Source organism: Carlito syrichta, unplaced genomic scaffold, assembly GCF_000164805.1.
Source record: "Carlito syrichta isolate Samal-C Ts95f unplaced genomic scaffold, Tarsius_syrichta-2.0.1 Scaffold302504, whole genome shotgun sequence".
In the NCBI taxonomy this organism is placed as follows: Eukaryota; Metazoa; Chordata; class Mammalia; order Primates; family Tarsiidae; genus Carlito; species Carlito syrichta.
The window spans coordinates 240,901-260,493 of record NW_007246600.1 but is presented as its reverse complement, the minus strand read 5'-3'; the positions used below and the strand labels follow the sequence as shown (position 1 = coordinate 260,493).

Here is a 19,593-nt window from a genome sequence, read left to right as displayed (position 1 = left end):
ACCTAGAGGGATTTTGTTTGGGCTTTAGAGACTTTGACATTCCTTTGGAATTATGTGTCAAATCATGCCTCTATACATATGTGCATTTGTTTTTCTAGTGAGAGGATATACAGCCTTTATCAAGTTCTCCAGGGGATCTGCCACTCCAAAACATATGAGAACTACCGGTAATAAAGATTCTCAAATCATTTATTTAGCACAGAACAAACACACTATGTTACATCATCTCCTTTTAATTCTCAAAGCAACCCAATGAATTATTATATTTCTATGAATTTCATAGGTGCAAAATCTGAAGTCAGAGAGATTCAATTCTTTTTCAATAACACATATAGGTTTTAACCATGAAATTAATATTTCAAACCCAAATCTATTATACTTCCAAGAATGTACTCTATTTTTATATTGACATACATTTTTTTTTTTTTTGAGTTGGAGTCTCACTCTATCACCCAGACTGGAGTGCAGGGCACTGCAGCCTTGACCTGCTGGCCTCCGGCAATCCTTCCGCCTCAGCCTTCCAATTAGCTGGAACTACAGGTGCGCGCTACCACGCCCGGCTCATTTTTTGATTTATTGTAGAGATGAGGTCTCGCCAAGTTGCCCAGGTGGGTCTCGAACCCGCGGGCGCAGGCAATCCACTCACCTCAGCCTCCCAAAGCGCTGGGATTACAGGCTGAGCCACTGAGCCCAGCTATATTGACATACATTTAACCAAATCATCAAATAGACACATAGTTTTGAAAATCAAATGGTGCTTTTTAAAAAAGTTTTCTTCTACTTTCTGCATTTTATTTTGTTTTTGTCCCCCTGTTTATTTGTGTCAGTTCTCTATTTTGTATTGGAAACTTTGCTTAATTCAAGGGCTCATGGGTGGTCCTCTTCGATTAAACATATAATGCTAAAAGCTACTTATAAGCTCTGAGTGTGATGAAACTTCTGACCACCAGTTGATTGGGGAGTCAACTAACTTGTTCACTGGTCACCCACATGACAGTTTCTAAAGTTACTTTTTCTAGGTCAGGGGTCCTCAAACTTTTAAAACAGGGGGCCAGTTCACTGTCCCTCAGACCGTTGGAGGGGCGGACTATAGTTTTGAAGAAAAAAAAGAAATTTGTTCATAGTTGTTTTTTTTTTAAACTATAGTCCACCCCTCCAACGGTCTGAGGGACAGTGAACTGGCTCCCTGTTTTAAAAGTTTGAGGACCTCTGTTCTAGATGCTTTTAGTTTCTACTAATAAGAACTTTTTAACTCCCTGCTTAGTGTATGTAAGGATGCAGTCAAGAGTTCTTGTTAGGGAGGAAGATGTGTAAGTGCTCTGCAGACAGAGTCCCTGTTTCCAGCTCCACACTTCACCCACACGTCCAAGTTCTGAGCCTTTCTGGGATTCTGTAGTGTGCACTGAGGGGTCACATTGGTATTTTTTCCTGTGGTTGCCATGTTCTAGGTGTATTTTAAATAGAGATATTACTTTTTCCTCCAATTTCCATCTGCCAAAAATTTATTGAAATATCTCACTTATTTTGCCTCTTCCATTCCCTGTGATCCCCCTAAGTTATACCTTTTCTGTTGCTTCTCTATCATTTCAGATGGAATTTTTAAATATTCCATGTGGTCCTGGCTATCATTCTAAAATGGAAGCTTCTACCATCATACCACATCCTGGTATCTATCACATGCAAGGCATTCTCCAAACTCTAGGAGAGGTGCAAAAACAACTTGTAAGAGATTCAGCTCTCAAATATCTTGTAATCGATCACTGAGGAAACCATGTTCATGGACTCTGTGCCTCGAATACAGACACATAATTACATATGCAAGAGGGAAAGTTACAGATTACAGCCTGGAAGGAGTCACCCCTCCTACCCAGAGGTATCCAGAAGGACACACTGAAGGAGGTGGAGGGAAGTGTATTTAAGACTAGGGGAACAACAATATGAGCAAAATCCCAAAGGCCAGAGAAAAAAACAATGAGTCTATTAACTTGGTTTGCATAAAGGAATGTATGACAAAAAGTATTGATACACAAACCCAGCTAAGCACCAGGTGAAGGCGGGTCTTGAATGTTTGATTAGAAATTTGGGTATAATTTTGTCCTAAGATGATAGCTTTCCACTTACATCCTACAAACAGATGGTATAAAGAGTGTCTGTAAAAACTGAGGTGGAGCTTTTAGAAGGGAGGATTGGAGAGCAAGGAGAACAGATGGAAGCATTCTGGAAAGGGGGAGGAAATGCAACTTTGGGGCAGGAAGGAAAGAAAATGGTGTGGTGGAAGTGGGAGGTGGAATGAAAGACTCCAGGAAGAGACAGGAAGTACAAAAGTGGCAACAACCGGGAGTCAAAGCGGAGAAAATCAGCTGCCCTTGTCTGCTGATGGCAGTTAGGAGATAAGAAGTTGGGAAATCGCGAAAGGGTCTTGAGGTCCAGCCCAACCATCTGGCCGGGGCCCAGATGCTGATCACTCTGGAGCATTTTCATGAATCTTTGTGATTCTGCTTGGTTCTTTTCTCCTTCCTTTTCTACGTTATCAAGGCATAGACATATGTGCAAAAATTTGAAATAAGAAAAACAAGACAATATCGAAAAACCAAAAGTTCTGGCAAAATGTGAGTATTAAACTGTATGTAGATAAGAGAATTTTCATGATCTCATGATCTATTCAGATTTCAGAATATATATGTTACATATATGTATGCTGTTTGCTAAAATAAGGCCTCTTCTACACTAATCTGCTTAGCAAAACTCATGAAATAAATTGAAAACCTTGCGAAACGTATTGCCAAGCATGTCAGAATTGCAGACTTTTCTTAACCAGTTACCCTCGTTCTCATCCTATTTTGTTTTGTTTTGGGTTTTTGCTTCTCCAAGTGTGGTAGAAAATTCTGAATACGTTTAGGACCAAAAGCTGAATGGCATCTCTTTAGATGCCTCTCAGCACTTCTTTCTTTCGTCTCATGTAGCTCTACATGCTTTTCTCGAAAATCTCAACCTACATCCAGCCCCTCGGAATTCCTCCCACCCTGACGCTGTGCTCCAGCTATCTCTGTGCTGCCGCCCTGAGTGGAGCTGCCTTCTCTGCTGAGGAGGGAGCTAGCCGCTGTGCCTTCAAGGAGATATCCATAAAGCACAACTTCTGATCCAGATTCTTGTTTCCCGGTTGGGGTGGGGTTGTTTTGCAAGGGCTCCTTTAGGTATAGCAGGATGTAACACAATAGAAAATAAGAATTCTGTAAATGCCTGTTTTGTGCAACTGGCTTGCATTTTCTTCAGGGTCTCACAAGGGAATCTTCCTCTATCTTCCTCTATGCTGCTGTCTCTGAATCATGATGATGATTGAACCTCTACACCAATCAAGCCCAGTTCAGTGTTTAATCAATCTCGAATTATCCACCGAGCTGTTGTAGTTCAAATGTTGGTCTTGATGCCTCACTAAGCGCTTTCTATTTGCATTTAATATACCTTTTTTGGTTTCTCTCTCCTCCCCCATTCTCTCTCTTTCTATCCTTTATCTTTCTCTCTTTCTTTCCTTTCTCTCTCTCTGTCTCTCTTTTGTTCTGTCTCTTCCCAAATGTTTTAGCTTGTTGAAAAGAACAGATTTTCTCAAGCATTTGCAGTCCAATGAATAAGCTAATAAATCATAAACGAGATTAGAAAAAGGATTTTTCCCTTTCCACGGTGCACATTAGAGCTGGGGTTTAGCAGTTGTTGGAAATGCTTGTGGAAGAACTCTGTCTCTCTTATAAAACCATTTGCGGGAGGAGCCTTGCTCACCAGAGTGAGGCCGAAGGAATTTCAATGCACCAGGGAGACAATGTCTTCTGCATAACAATTTAATCCATCCATTTGCTGGTGAATATTCATATTCTGAGGGTAGAAGTTTCAGCATTTACAAATTTGTGAAATAGGACCTGTAGATCAGCCCCCGTAGAGAGTGATATTTACTTCTTTTGCAAATGGCCAGCGTCTCCGAAACTGAATTTCATTTTGTCCTTTTTCTTTTGCTTACACTGAAATAAGGATGGCCTGCAAGGTTATAGATACTGAACTATTGGATTTAGATGTGCTCCGAAGACTTCCATTTTGTGATAAGCATGTGACTTAAAATCAGCCTGTGCAATTATCATCTGAATTTTTTTAGTCTTAATGTTATAGCTATCTATCTATATCTATCATCTATATCTGTCTTTTAGCTACATATTTCTCTACCTAATCTATAATCCATAAATATATTAGGTAGATAGATATGACGCTAGTGCTATACCAATATTATTGATATTAATTATTTATGCATACATAATGATTATATGTGATGATACTATATAATGACTATATATAGGGTATCATACATACACACATATATGAAATTAGCTTCATGGGTGATTAATAAATAAACTATATTTGAGGTGCTAAATAAAAAAATATATTTTGCTATTAACCACCATGGGAAAGAGTGTGCCTGTATATTCTATCTTATATATCATTTAATTCTTATAACAACCAAATCACAGAGAGTGAAGCCCATTGCCCAGAATTGCTGGGTTGAACTCTGGGTGTGTTTCTATTTCACTAGAGAGGCCAATCAATTTTATCTCACAAGGTCCCTTTATTGACTGGTTCGACTGTTGGAAGCATTTACTGGTCTCAATAAGAAAAAAGAGAAAAAAAGGAGTAATAATCAATCCATTCACCCACAGATATTTATTGAGTACCTACAATATGCTCAATGTTGCATATATTTGAAAAATACCAACAAATAAATAGACCAATGAATATACAGTAAAAAGTTTCCTGCCCTTCAAAACTTACCTTCCAGGGAGAACAGTAGATTGAGTAGTGATGGCTGCATCCCGTACAAGAGGGAAGTGTGGCCATCCACCCACATGTGATGAATTGTGGTTCCTTTGTCTCCCTATATGAACAGAATTAGAGCTAAATCACATGTCATCCTCATCACACTTAGGAAGGAACACTTTTCGTTTTTACACCCACATCTTTGCAGATGATGTTGGATATGCAATCAGGCAAAGACCCACATGGATGACGAACTGGATGTAACCAATAGATATTTAAGGTACCATGCTTACCTTGGGGATTTGATGTACCAAGAAAGGTTAGGATCTTTGAGTATTCCTCATGCTTTGGGTCACTAACCTAGCTTCTGTCTCAGAATTATCCTTTTGGTTATTATTTGTTCTTTCTGGTTTATCTCTTCACTCAGTGAATGTCCTATACAACTTTGAATCTATGAGCCATACCGAGAACTCATATTAGAAAAATAATTGGAGCAACTTACTCTAAGTCCTTAACAAGTCCCATACTACTGTGAAACAGGTCTCTTTTGCCTGCAGTGTCCTTCCCACATTACCTGCCTGGTGACCTACCCATCCTTCAGGGACTCTCTCTACAGCACTTCCCTGTACTTCCTAGATACAGTCAATATCTTAGCTACCACTGCAATGCAAATACTTCTCTGTTGTACCACATGTATTCACTCTGCACCTACTATAAGCCAGGTGCCATTAGCATGTATAACACCATAGTATAGTGCTTTTTTAAATGCTTTCTTCATAAATATTTCTTTATGCTTCTTATCTCTCCCTCCTGTGGTTCCATGCAGAAAGAGATGCTGTCTTCTTCACTTTCACATCTTCAGAAACCACGGTGGACACCCATGCTGTGGGTAAATTCTTCACAAATCAGATGGGTTGAAGATGCCTAAACTTGGTCAGTGGGGGAGTGTGGAAAATCTGGAAATAAGATTCATAGAACATAGACTTTGAGATTCACACAAAGTTGAGATCATACAGGTTTAGATTCAAATTCTATTTTGCCTTTTGTACAGAGGAGTGAAATATATCTCAAAAGAAAAAAAAATGAGGATGATAAAACCTACTATATAAGATTGTTATGTGGATTAGATAAGATAATGTTTGGACAGGTCTTAGCACATAGTACTACTAAATATTTGGCATTCATTATTTATAACTTATCTGAGTTGTACAAAGCATTTGTGCCCTGACTTTCACATTCATTATCTCATGGACTCATCCCAACAACCCATGAAGTAACTTGGCCGTAGCACATGGGCGGCATGTGGAATCGACAATAGTCTGACTTCAGTCTTCTAAGTCCAAAAGCTAGTCGTGTTCAACTCTTACCATTCTGCTTTATACAAAAACATATGTGCATGCGTCTGTGTGCGTGCATGCGCACGCGCGCGCGCGCGCACACACACACACACACACACACACACACACACACACACACACACACACACAATCTCTCTCTTTTCCCCCCACTAACTCTAATCGTTTATTTTAATGTAAAAACCAAAGGACAATTATCCGTCCTCACTCAAATGGATGTCTCAGAGTGGCGAATCGTCATGTCACATTTGCTAAATGTTGAACAGTACTTTTATTCCTAAATTTCCTGCCCCTGCAGAACTTGAGCACAGTATCCCTTTGCAGTGCTGCACAGGAACTCATGTTGTGATGTGGTGTTTAAAAATAGATGTAAACAGTTAACACTTCTTTGAAAAGGAATCAAATCCTCACTTATAGCCTTTATCAACCAGCTGGTTCTTGTAAGCATCTTCCCGGTCTGTGTGCAAACATTACTTTTAAGTGATCAGCTGGCGTAATTAGGTAAGATTGTATACCAGAAGCACAATTCAGTTTTCTCTTCATCTCGGCTGGAAGAAGAAACAAACATCAGGGATGACGGTACGATGGTAGGTTAGATGTGGGAGATTTTTCCAGCAGCTGCAATACCTTGCAAATCAGCAGAGCTATTTATTTATTTATTTGTTTTCCTTTTTTAGTTCAAAGGTACAACTTTGTGGAACCTTAGCCAGAGAGTTAATTACAAAGCACAGGCATCACTGCTGGTACAGAAAGCGGCTTGACTGGGGCGAAGCATTTGTGTTTTGCTTTCTATCATTTAATGCTCCCTCCTTTAAAAAAATGTAACTAAAACACAATGTATCAAAGACTTAAATCAAGCTCAAGAAAATGGGATTTAGCACCGGGCTGGGGAATCGAATCGGGGGCTGTGACTTCAGGCACAAGACGATTTCAGTTGAGGAAGAAGGTGCACAGGGAAACCAACACAAGAAGTAGCTTGATGGAGTAGAAAGAAAGTGAGTGGTCTTGAGATGAGAAAACCAATGTTCTAATAATATCAGCTTTCCCCTTGGGCATGGCATTAAACTTTGCTTGATTTCATTCTCTGATCTGTAAAACGAAGGTTTGAAAATAGTCCCCAAATGTATTGACTGCCTGTTACGAATCGGATTCTTTGGTGATTCAGTGGTGACAGTATTGATGCAAGTCTCACCTCATGGAACACAGCTGCCCTGGAAGACAGACAAACCGGGCTTAGACTGCGTTTACTAAGAAACCTGGCAGGGGGAATGCAGGATGTGCTGGGTTAGTGGGGCTGGGTACTGCTTCCCTACACTGACTCTGGGGCTAGGCTATCTAGGATCACAGCCCTCAGTGGCATTATTTCTACATCACTAGCTAGGTCCTCTTCAGGAAAACACCAGCACCTACTTAACTGGGCTCTTGTGAGAATTAAGTGAATTAATGTATGTGGAATATGTAGAATATACATAGTATGTGCTCAGTAAATACTGACTGCTAATATAGGAGCATGGATCAGAGAGAACTAAGATTATGTAAAGAGTATGAGAAGACCAGACCTCTAGCAGGAAATATTGACACTGGGGCCTGAAAAAAAATTTCACCGGAAGGTCTTTTTTTTTTTGAGTTGGGGGTCTCTGTTTCAACCTGGAGTGTGGTGGCACAATTGGCTCACCACAGCATTGATTTCCTGGGTTCAGGTGATCCTTCTGGTTCAGCCTCTTGCCTCAGTCTCCCAAGTAACTGGGACTACATGCATGCGACACCACACCCAGATAATTTTTTAAAAAATAGTTTTTGTAGAGACAAGGACTCGCTATGTTGCCTAAGCTATTCTCTGATCTATGGGCTCAAGCATTCTTCCCTCCTTGGCCTCCTAAAGTGCTGGAATTACAGGCATGAGCCGCCACTGTGTCTGTTGAGTGGAAGGTCTTGACATTTCCCGCTTAGCATACTCTTTGGGTTAGCAGACATGCTCCATCCCCTCTGTAAAACTTATGGGTCGATACCCAGAACTCATGACCTTTAGCCATGGTACCTCTGCTTTAATCAATGTGTTAGTAACCTGCCAACTACCAGGCCATCTTATATTGAATAAAAGAATATCTATTGTTAAAATAATTGTTCATATTCATGGGCAGACCCTAGACACAGCAGCTCAGCCCTCCATGGGCAAGTATACGTGAATTATCTCAGTTAGCCCTTTCCTCCCCCTCAATCCTAATAAATTCTTTTTTTGTTGCCTATTTTACAAATGAGGCTCTGAAGGAATAAGCTGCTAAGTAGAAGGGCTAAAATTTGACTCTAGGTCTCTCTGGAGCCAAAGCCAATTCATCCAAAAGCTGTTTAGAACTAAAGTCTAAAAAAAGTGAATCAGAACATTCCAGAGAGAAAGAATAGTTTGTCCAGAGCTTCAGAACTGAGAGGAGTTCTAGGATTCATTTCTTCCAGCTCTCATGTTCCATTATTTAATAATAGAGACCAGGACTTTCACCACAGAAAATGAGACTTAGAGAATTTGGGCCGTTTGCCCAGTGGTAATACCTTATAAATTCCTGGCCATTTTTTTTTTAAAACATTGAACTGTTCTCCATTGTCAGGTACCAAGGATAAAATTCAAATATTCTCTGTAAAATGCCAGTGGCTTTAAAGGCTGGGAGCTATTTTCAAACTTTTTGAAAAACAAAAGAAAAACAGCACTCTGGATACCAAAACACTTCACTGAAACTCTCAAGATAGCTAAATCAATGCCTTCTTTCCGTTGATGGCTCTAAATCTTCTCTGTCTTTAGAATGAGTAAGTGTAATGATGATGGAGAAAGAAGAGGAACCAAAAGGGTAAAATATTTTGGAGAAAATTAGTTTTACCTTTGCACATTTTTCTACTGACAAAAAATCATATATCTTTTCTTTTCTAGCTATAAAGCAATGTGATCGGTCAACTCATTTAAAAATTATCCAATAATGATAAAGAAGCTTTAAAAAGTCATGACTATCTAGAATGTGACAAGGCAACTGCTAATATAAATTTGGTATTTAAGGAAATCAGACTCAAGAGAAAAAGAAAACATAATCCATGTACAGTCAAACATTATCATTCTGATCTTTGTCCTAAGGTGACTTTAAAAACAAGGTTAAAATATTCGGAGACTATTTTGAGTATGTATTGTGCAGAAAAATTTTACAATATTTCCCATCAGTATTATCTTTTCTCCCTCAAATTTTAGAACAAAAGGGATTAGAGTTAGAAGATGGACAAGATCTTTAATGCAGCCTATTCACACGGAGAGAAGGTGTTGCATACATAAGATTCTTTATGGAGAACAAGTCTGGCATACTTTCTCTGGAGCTTCTGTCCCAGCAGGTTCAGTGCCAGGAAAGCTCTGCCGGCACAGGCGGACTCCTTCCTGTCATTCAGGTCTCTGCCCAAATGTGGCCTCCTTAGAGGTTCCCTTGACCTCTGAAGTCATCTGAAGTCATCACTGGCTGTTTTTTCACCCTAGAACACATCACAATCTGCAGTGATCTTATTCCTTTGTTTTCTTTTTTTTTTAACTTTAGAGGACCTGCTCTTGTTCACCACTCTCCAGAGGCAGTGCCCAACACAAAGCAGGTAACCAATGCATATTTTTGAGCAAATGAATGATTGAAAGTACTTTAAAAATACTAAAGTGCCTCATAATATAGTATCATGTAAAAATCAAAATCAGAAAATTAAGAAGAAAGGTGATATCTGCTCACATCATGTCTACATTTTTTGAGTAAACAGTATCATACATTTTCCCTAAAGACTCATTTGAACTTTACTCCCACATACTATTTACTTAATTGAGTGCCAATATCTAAAAAGTTTAGGAAATCAGTATTTCTTAACATAAAGTACTTCTGCATTTCGAACAAAAAGCGTATCTTGTTTGTTGGCTGACTGCACAGGGGAGAGTCTGCGTTATTTTATATTTGAGAGGAAAAAAAATACTTGGTCTCACATTCTGACCAAGGGAATCCAGAAGACAAGAGAAACAAGGTGATCCGCATTTCATGCTGGCTTCTAATACTTTAGAATAGGTGCCTGTCAACATTTGTAGATCTGCTGAATCATGAAATTTCAGTGCAAAAAACAAAACAAAACACTAGCGGTTCATTCACCTCATCCATCCCTAAATCCAACACTTGTATCCCTGAATCACTTCTTTAATTTTGCATATGGTATCCTCTGGATGAATTTAGCATCGATATGATATGGCTGACATTTGTGCCTTAAAATATTTTCTTGAGGTTTAATTTCTAGACATCATTACTATTAATAAAAATTGAATCATGCACGTTACATCCCAAATTGGAAGGATGGTCCTAATGCTTTTAAGGTAGTGTAATTTCATTTAAAAATACTGCTTGAAATGAATATAAAATGTGCGAACTGGGTCAAGGGAATATTTACTGTGCAGATATTTATTTATTTTCCTAAGGGTAGGAAGGTGAGGTTCAAGAAAGGTTTGTGTTTGACCAAAATATGACCCAAAGTACTGAATTTTTTTAGGTTTCAATAATAAATATGAACTAGTAACTACATCAAGAATGATATAACACATAGTCATTTTATTCAAGGTTTTGTTTGATACAAGCTAGATATAGCCTGTTTTATACAAAATCATGATAGAAATCATGACTATTTCCAGATTCATGTTCTTCTGATCTGGAAGGAATCATAAAAGATCACCTAGTAGTATTCAGTGTTCACTCTGCCTGCATAAAATGTACTCTATTTTCTATTTCATACTTTGTTTTAAAAAATGTTGGTTGTGGCTTTATAAATTTTTTGATTTCAAGTCACAGCTTGGAAAACACAAATCTGGTCCAAACCATTCACTTTACAGATGGGAAGACCAAGGTCAAGAGATGGACAGTTACATCCCCCAGTTCATATTAAATTCAAGTAACTCTATCTTGAAGTTGAGTGTTAGTTAACATACTGTGTTGTTTTCATTCTAATCAGTGATCCTATAAAATCATAAGGAGAAACTACCATTTAAGCAAACAGAAAAAAATGCCCATCATTCTTCTTGGGGGTAAGTTCAAGCGCTTCAGTGAGCAAGTTCCCTAACCCCTCTGAGCCTTGGTGTACTCATTTTTTATAGAGGGACTAAGACTCATGATAATAAACCTCACTGTAGCCCTGTTAGGTGGTTATTGAGACACCATGAATAAAATATTTGACTGAATTCCTGGGCCCTGTTTTTCTATCTTACTTTTTAAAATGTTAGTTAAAATAATAATAATTATGAACAAGTACAAAATACTGTAGTTTGAATCAACCACCTGAAAGTTAATTTCCTCTATAATACCTACTATGGCAAATAAGATGACCACAATTCATTGACAGTTCCCCCACTGAAAGCGTGCTCTATTTTCCCTCTCTTTGCATTCTGTCTGGGGTGTGACTGTGTTGGCTAAGAATGTCCTGCGAAGTGACACAACGCCATATCCAGGCCTGGTCATTTTGTAAACTGACAGCATCCACTTTGGTCCCTGGGAACCCTGAGCCATCTTGTGAGAAGTGCAACCACCCTGCTAAGGAATCATGTGGAGAAAACCTGAGAATTCACAAAAAAAGAGAGGAGCTTAGCAGAGATCGGCCTTCCAGGTGTCCCCATTGAAGAGTCAGGTATGTAGGGACATCTCAAAGATTCTTTAGATCAGCCCAGCCCCCAGCTGAATGCCACCTAGTTTGGGCCCATATGATACTACACGTAATAGAGAATCACCCTGCCAAGCCACTGACCCCCAAAATCATGAGACTTAGTAAGATGGTTGCTGTTTTAAGCCACCAATTTCAGGGTAGTTTTTAAATGCAACAATGAACAACCAGAACACTTGAGTTGCTACAAATACTTTAAGCAAGCAGTTTTCAAGAGGTGGTATAGTGTAATGCAAATTCTGGAACAAGACCTCTCAATTGGGCCCTAAGGCTGATGACTTAACCAATTTATATCTCAGTTCCCTCATCTGTAAAATGGGGATGACAATCATACCCACTTCATATGGTTAAAAAAAAATCAATTCTGGTACATAGAAAGTTCTTAGAACAGGACCTTGCACACAGAGAGTACTATGTAACTATTATTATTCTAGATTAAGGAACATTTACCTGAATGTTGACTTAAATTACAGCTCAGTGTATCAGGCCTTACTGCTTTTGAATTGTGAACAGGATTTTGTCCTACATTGTAGGTCTCTTGAAATTTGATTTGCAAAATGAATTCAACTTAGTCTTAGAAATAAGATCCTCATGGGACTTATGAGAGGTAAAGAACTGTAAACAAGGGGCAGAGAGACTTGATGTTTATTGGAATGGCATTTAGAAGCAGGACCACTGTTCTTTAATATTCTTATTAGTGAGGTGGGCAAGAGGTTGAGTACCACATTAATTATATTTGCAACATCAAATCATGTAGAAGACAGAGGAATTACATCTCTCTATCAGGAGAGAGTAGGAAATCGAGCTGGGAAGAAAATGAAACAGTAAAATTAAATGCAGTCAAGTTCAAGATTTTGAATTGGATCCATTGATATACCAATCCTTAAATAAATAAATAAATAAAGCATTTCAGTTGGACAAATATTTGAGTATATGTTAATGCCAGACACCTTGCTCAAAAAATGGCAACTCTAAGGCAAATAAGGCCTGCTCTTCCTATAAGAAGCTCACAGTCTTGTAGGCAATGTAGACTGAAACCAATAAAAATAATATCGGGTGGTGAGCTCAAGAATAGATGTAAGTCTGGGGTGCAGATGTCAAGAGGAAGAAGTAAATGTTTCCACTTAGAATGGTGTATACAACAGAGGACATGTGAGCAATAAGGTTAAAAATCTAGAGCTAGAAATAGGAAATTGAGACTACTCACATGAAGAATAAGTAAATAATAGCCTGTAAGAATTCATATATTTGATTCAAATTTGGCTGTGCCTTTCTCACTGTAAAGGACAAAAAAGAAAACAGAGAGTTGACAAGGAGGCTGAATAAATATGCTTGGAAGAAGGGCATTTAGGACAAATTAGAAGATATCATCAGAGAAAAATAAGAGCTAAATATCAAGATATAATGGAAGAAAAGTCGTCCATGACACAGGCGTTTTTGAACTTGCAAAACCATTTAATAATATGTCTTTATATCTTCACTGATAAGTATTGATTATATATGATAGATATTGATATGTAATATGTATTGATATCATTGATATTCACATATGGGGCATTTTTGAAGTCATTGGATTGGATTTTAGGCCAAATGTATTAGAATGCTCCATTTGCTCATTTATTTCCTTTGAGTGAGGGTGATACAGTGAAAATATCACATGGTCACTGCTCTTTTAGAGCTCACAGTCCAGTTGGGTGATAACCATTAATAAAATAACTATTCTCGCATATAATCACAGCTTTGTTACATTATGAGAAAAAAAGCAAAGTGAGATACGAGAGGAGTAACTGAGGTCTAATATTGAGGGCTTAAAGGATTCTTCCCTAAAATGGTGACTTTGACTTAAGCTTGAAAAATTAGTCACATAGGTAGGAAAAGAAGGAGTGGGAAGAACAGTTAGAGACAACAACCTGGGCAAAGAGGATCTTACAAAAAAGTCCTGGTAATAATAGATAATTCACTAGAAAGGATATTGGATTTCAATAAATACCATATAAGCTTAGACAGAAATGTTTTGGATTTTTCCTATTTGACTTCAACAAAAACTCTGGGGTACTTAAGCATTCCAGTGAAATCTTCTGGACTGTGTAAACCTTTATGAATCTAGGAGAAATAACTAAAAGAGGCTCTTATATTATAAAGTATAAGTCTTCGATTTATATTTCTCTAACCTCACCAACATCATTAGAGGTGGAGTTTTCATCTGAAGTATTTGGTCTGGTTAAGATGCTGTCCAACACAGTAGAAGTATAGCTTTCAGCTGGAAAACCTGGTTTTAAACCCAGCAGGTATTTTCACTGTCATGCCAATGTTTAATCTGATGAATACAATGCAATATAGAACACCTTGCCTTGGCCTTGCAGGTAAAAGTGTTTGTGAAGGGGCATACTCTCCTGCTCTGTGATTATTTTCAGGGATGTTGTGAATAAATAATAAATAACATATTTGAATGATCTGAACAGATACATATATATATATATATATATATATATATATATATATAAATTGTGTTTCCCCAAATGCTCTTCTTCTTCATAAGTTGAGCAATGATTCTTAGAAGAAAGAATACTTTTACTTTTGAGTGTAGTACTAATGCTTTTTTTTTCTTCCCAGTATTTAACTCTGCAAGGTTGAAAAGAATGGTTTGCAAATTCTTCTCATTTTTCAGGCTCCAGACGAAGTGCCTCCCGCAGGATGCTTTTACTATCTCTCTGGAAAACTCTGATCTTCCTGTTTTCTGGTGGTCGTCACTTTGTACTCCTGATCGTGGCGCTTCATCATATCTTTTTTTTTCTTTTTTTCTACCTTTCTTAGGTGCTTACAATTTTTTCATCCTGATTATATTCCAAACGATAATTCCAAGTATGGCAGCTCGCACTTGATAAGCTCTCAATATGTCTTTTGGTGGACACACTGTCCATATTGTTGCATCAGCTTAGGCCCTTAAGTTGCAGAAAACAGAACGAGACTTTTGTTAATTTATGCCAGAACATAATTTGCTGGAAGATTACAGGAGGTGCTCAGAGAATTGACAAGGAGGCTGAAGAAATATGCTTGGCGGAGGGGGGTTTTAGGAACCTGTAGAAACCATAGGATATTAGCAGCAGAAATGGTTTCATGGTCTTCTTTGATTGCAATGTTTAGATTGAAACCATTCTTTCAACCTTGTATCCTGCTATTCAAGATTCAAAATTATAGGAGAGGGACTCCAACTGTTTGAATGTAGAATTCCCTGTGGATACATGGCTGCATTCGACAGGAAGAGGAAAGATCTAGAAGAGTAGCCATATGTCTACCTTAGCTTCCATAGGTGGCTTGATTTAACCTCCCATGGATCTGTGCACATTCTGCAGAAGGTAATTTCCAGAAAGAAATCAAAGTGCTGCTATTACAGAGACAGAATCCAGGTGAGTAGCAACAACAACAACAACAACAACAGCAAAGCCCAAACAATATATCCATTGCAGATAGAAAAAACTTCAAAGTAAAGAAATTAGTTTTGAGTTTATTTTGGCCTCTAGCTTGTTGGTGACTTGGGTTGTATCAACTTTGTGGCTTTCTTGTTCTTTTGCTCTCTCACTTAAACTAAAAACTAATTTGGAGTCATCTACCCCAAAGGATAGGTGGAAGGTTCATAGAAGATATATCTAAAATTGTTTTGTAAATGAAAAGTGCTCTATACATGTAGAGTACTCTTTTTTATATGTTTTTGGTGTGTTTTGCAGCAACCCTTGTTCAGTAGGTGCTTGAAGAATGCAATGGACAGTCTGACTCCTCTCTTGAGCATTGAGGCTTCACAGGAAATGTGAGGTTGATGTTCTTTCCAAAATTGTCTCACATTTACTAAGCATTCACTATGGATTGGGCTCTTATCTAAGCCTCCCTCTGTGTCCTAGTCATTTACTCCTAACAATAGCCCTATTTGTTGAATGCTACGAATATTCTTATCAAATAGTGGAGTAAACTGAGGCATGTAGATGAGTCAGAAGTGTCTGTCATCAACACCTGACTCTAGTTCTGTGTTCTGTTGGTGATATTTGAATGTTAATTTTTGCTTCCTCACCATCTTGCAAGATTATAAAGAAGATTAATGAGGAAATGTTGGCATAATATTTAGTGTTCCTTGGAAGAAAGTGTCTGGTGAATACAATTATCATTGTGCATTTTCATAATAATGAAATATCATACTATTTTTATGCTCCTGTTCTCTTTAATTAATCTTTCCAATCCTAGCTCACAATCAACATATTTTTCAAAACCAAAGACTTCAGAATAGTTATCCTTTCTAATGTTTTTCTCCTAATTTAAATGTGTATATATATATATATATATATATGCATATATATATATAATGCATATATACATAATTTTTTTTTCCTTGGTTTTGTCTCAAGTGTTTCTTTTTTTCCTCTTGTTTTTTCCTTGAGGACCAGAGCTGTAGTGCTGCAATATATTAAACTCAGTGTCACAGAAAAGTGATAGTTCCCTTGGTGGGCAGATGATCTAATCAGACTTGAATTTGGAGGAACAAAACAAGTAACCTTATGTTAAAACTCTAACTACCACTACAGAATTAACGTCAGTGCTTCTTAGATCATAATAAGAAACCCTTCCTATGTTAAGAACAAAAGAAAAAGAGAAGGAAAGAAAGTGATCTGGAAAGAATTTCCCCTTGATATCTTGTCACTCACTCAAATGGCTGGTGATAATTGGACATTGGAGACATTTGTAAGATCAGACAGGATGTCACTTCCTTAAGAAGCTACATCTCTGACAATGGACTGTCAGTCATTGTCTCCAGACACTGAAACTCTATGCCTTGCTAATGTCAATGTGCTAAACTTCAATTATCAGAAAAAATGGTGAGAAATTATAAAAGATGGTTTGGAAGACTTCATCCAGGTGATAAAGTGTAAGATTTTTGTGATAATCTTAAATTTCCCCATTAGCAAAATAAAGACAAAAATTTGATGGGGCAAGATGAGAGACTTAAAAGAAAAATAATTGATAAAAATATTTGGAAAGACTTCCACAATGCTAGGAATGAGCTCTGATACTTTTGTTAACCAGAACAGTATAATATTCTTTGTGTCTGTATCATCAGCCTTCCAAGTTTTAAAAAAGCACTTTCAAAGATCAAATATATATGTGCAGAACCTGGCTTCACTCTTTTAACCTGCACTTACTAATTGCATTTTTATAGTATTCTTCCCCAATGGAGAACAAAATGCTTTACAGCAGAGCTAGGTATAAGTTGATATATGTTTCCATGTTGTGATAGGAACAAAATGATTATTTTAGTAAATTCAATTAATATGTTTGAAGGGAAGCAGATATACATTTAGAGATGGATAAACTACATTTACAATATGACACAAGTCCTTAGAAATAACAGACTGGATGATTGTTGTAGAAAATATTGTTTGATAAATACCCTTTCTCTAAAAGATTTATTTAAAGGTTCATGTGTATAATATAAAGACAATATTAAAAAGTTTAATCATAGCAATATTTGAATGATTGAAAATAATACAGTAGAACGATTTAAAGTGGGTTCTATCTAGTGTTAAGAATCCTAATCCATCTGCCAAAAAGCATTAATTGTGAAGTAGGTTAAACAAGGTTCTCTGCTTGGTCATTTGGATGGATCAATCTTGGGATGTAGCAATGAGCCCATACACGATCCTGATTAGGGCTCAGTTAGAGTTTGCAAAAAGAAGGGGAAAAAGGAACTCAGAAATCTTGAATGATGCCAGTGATGTTTTTCGAGTAGATATTCTGTATAAAGTACTACCCATGAATTAGCTCACTCAATCCTTTGACAAACTTGTGCTGTAGCTGATTATTCTTGTATAAATAATGGATAGACTGAGATGCTACACAGCAGGGACGACAAAGAAATGGAATTTGGATCTTAGCTGAATTCCTGTTTTGTGGGTTCACGGACTTCCTAGACCTTCTGTGAACCCCCCTGTCAACCCCCTTTTAAAAAGTATAACTTCCATTTTATTCTTTTCCAGAGGATAGTTGTTCCTCAGTCCTTAAGGATTCAGATCCTTACATGGGATTTTGTGGAGGTCATGGGGCAGCACCTGCAGGTCTAAATCGGGGTGGGGTTGTTCGGTCCTTATGGGCTGCAGGAGACCGATTCTTGACTACCTTGCTGTGAATAGCACAATTCACACAGTAATGCAGCATCACATACAGCTTGGGAAGCACATAAGCAGAGAAGGTACTCACTTCAGAAATGTCCCTGACAACTGTGGCCTCCACTTATGTTTTGAATGACCAACTTCTTGATAGCCTTATCCTTGGGCATGCGTTGGGCACAGTTTGCACAGCAAATGGACTGCACATGGCCACAGCCCTTTTTGGCACAACCATTGTTCCTTCTTTTCTTTGTCATCTTGGAAGTGAAGGCCCAAAAGAGTGAAAACCGTCTTCAGATTTGTTCACTGTATGTCTTTCTTGGGAGAGTGTTAATAACTTTCATCATTTTTTCAAATAAGGTTTATAAGCAATCCTCTTATCTTCCCCCTGAGTTTAAGATGCTCATACGCAATTGAAAAACTAAGATTTAGCCTTAGCACAATAGATAAGCATAAATAGATTCATCAATAAAATTCAGTAAAGATCATGTGTGATTAATTGCCTGGGAGTGAGGTAGGGTTTGAAATGGTAGAAACCCTCATGGATGATGTGATTTTGAGGAGTTTCTTGTAGGAAGAGGCATTTGAAATGGTCCTTGTTCAATGATATCACTGTACATATGTCATGGAACTGGGTGTCAGACTTGTGCGCCACGACTGGCCTCTTCCTCCCTCCCCTTTCCCTTTATAGCAGCATTTGACAGCGAGGAAGAATTAATTACCGCACATTTCTCTCTGCTCGGAGCCGATTACCTGCAAGGCTGCTCCATGAACATTAGGCTGAGAGCTTCAAGGAAAACACCATTTGGAAGCATTCCACTCAGCGGATGTCCAGCTGCTCATTTAGATCATGAACTGTTTGTCAATACTGACAATTAGTGGGCTAAAGATTGCATTGACCACATGAAAAGAATCAATATGTGCAGTACTCGTTAGTTATTTACCGCCGAGTGTATTAAAGCCCGTAGATTTCTTATAAATCCTTCAAAGCCATCCCGCTATGATCCTCTTGACAACACGCATTGACACATCAATAAATCCTTTTGACAAGGGTGATCTGTGAAAATCAATACCTGTTTATCAGTGATTCCCATGTAGTCCTTTTTTTGACGTGACAGCAGAGGTTTAAGATCATTTCCCAAAGCAGGGGAACCGACATAGTTTAGGTACAAGACTTGTAGCCACTGTATGCCTGGAGGAGCTCACCTTGTTTAGAGTCCTTTGCTCAAAAAATCTTTGTAAATCCTGTGAGGGAGAGAGAACCACTCACTGAGATGTAGTGATAACTGTAGCCACCTTCAAACATGAAGTGGAGAAGTTAAAGGTCTTATTGTGCCTACCTCTGCCTTCAACTTCTGAATCTTCAACTTCTCTCTATCTCAAAGAAAGCTTGAGACCTTACTAACAGCTACTCACCTTTAATTCAGGACAGCTTTTAACATCAGCATTCAATATCTGTTTGTTAAACTGGTTTGCTGTATACTTTTTTTGGTGGCTATATTAGCTGAATGAAACATCCATGTTAAGCAAAAACATCCACAATTCAAGTTCATATACAAAAATCGTGAGTTAGTTGGGATAAAGATAGCGCTGTAATGACT

At 38.0% G+C, this 19,593-nt stretch overlaps 1 protein-coding gene and 1 pseudogene across 1 annotated transcript in view; one reads left to right on the top strand and one right to left on the bottom strand.

Moving 5' to 3' along the window:
- LOC103259100 (LIM domain-binding protein 2-like) overlaps positions 1-19,593 on the top strand; it is a 310,859-nt gene that overhangs the window by 66,004 nt on the left and 225,262 nt on the right. The gene's annotated exons all lie outside the window — the stretch shown is intronic.
- LOC110595519 lies at positions 17,901-18,249 on the bottom strand (annotated as a pseudogene).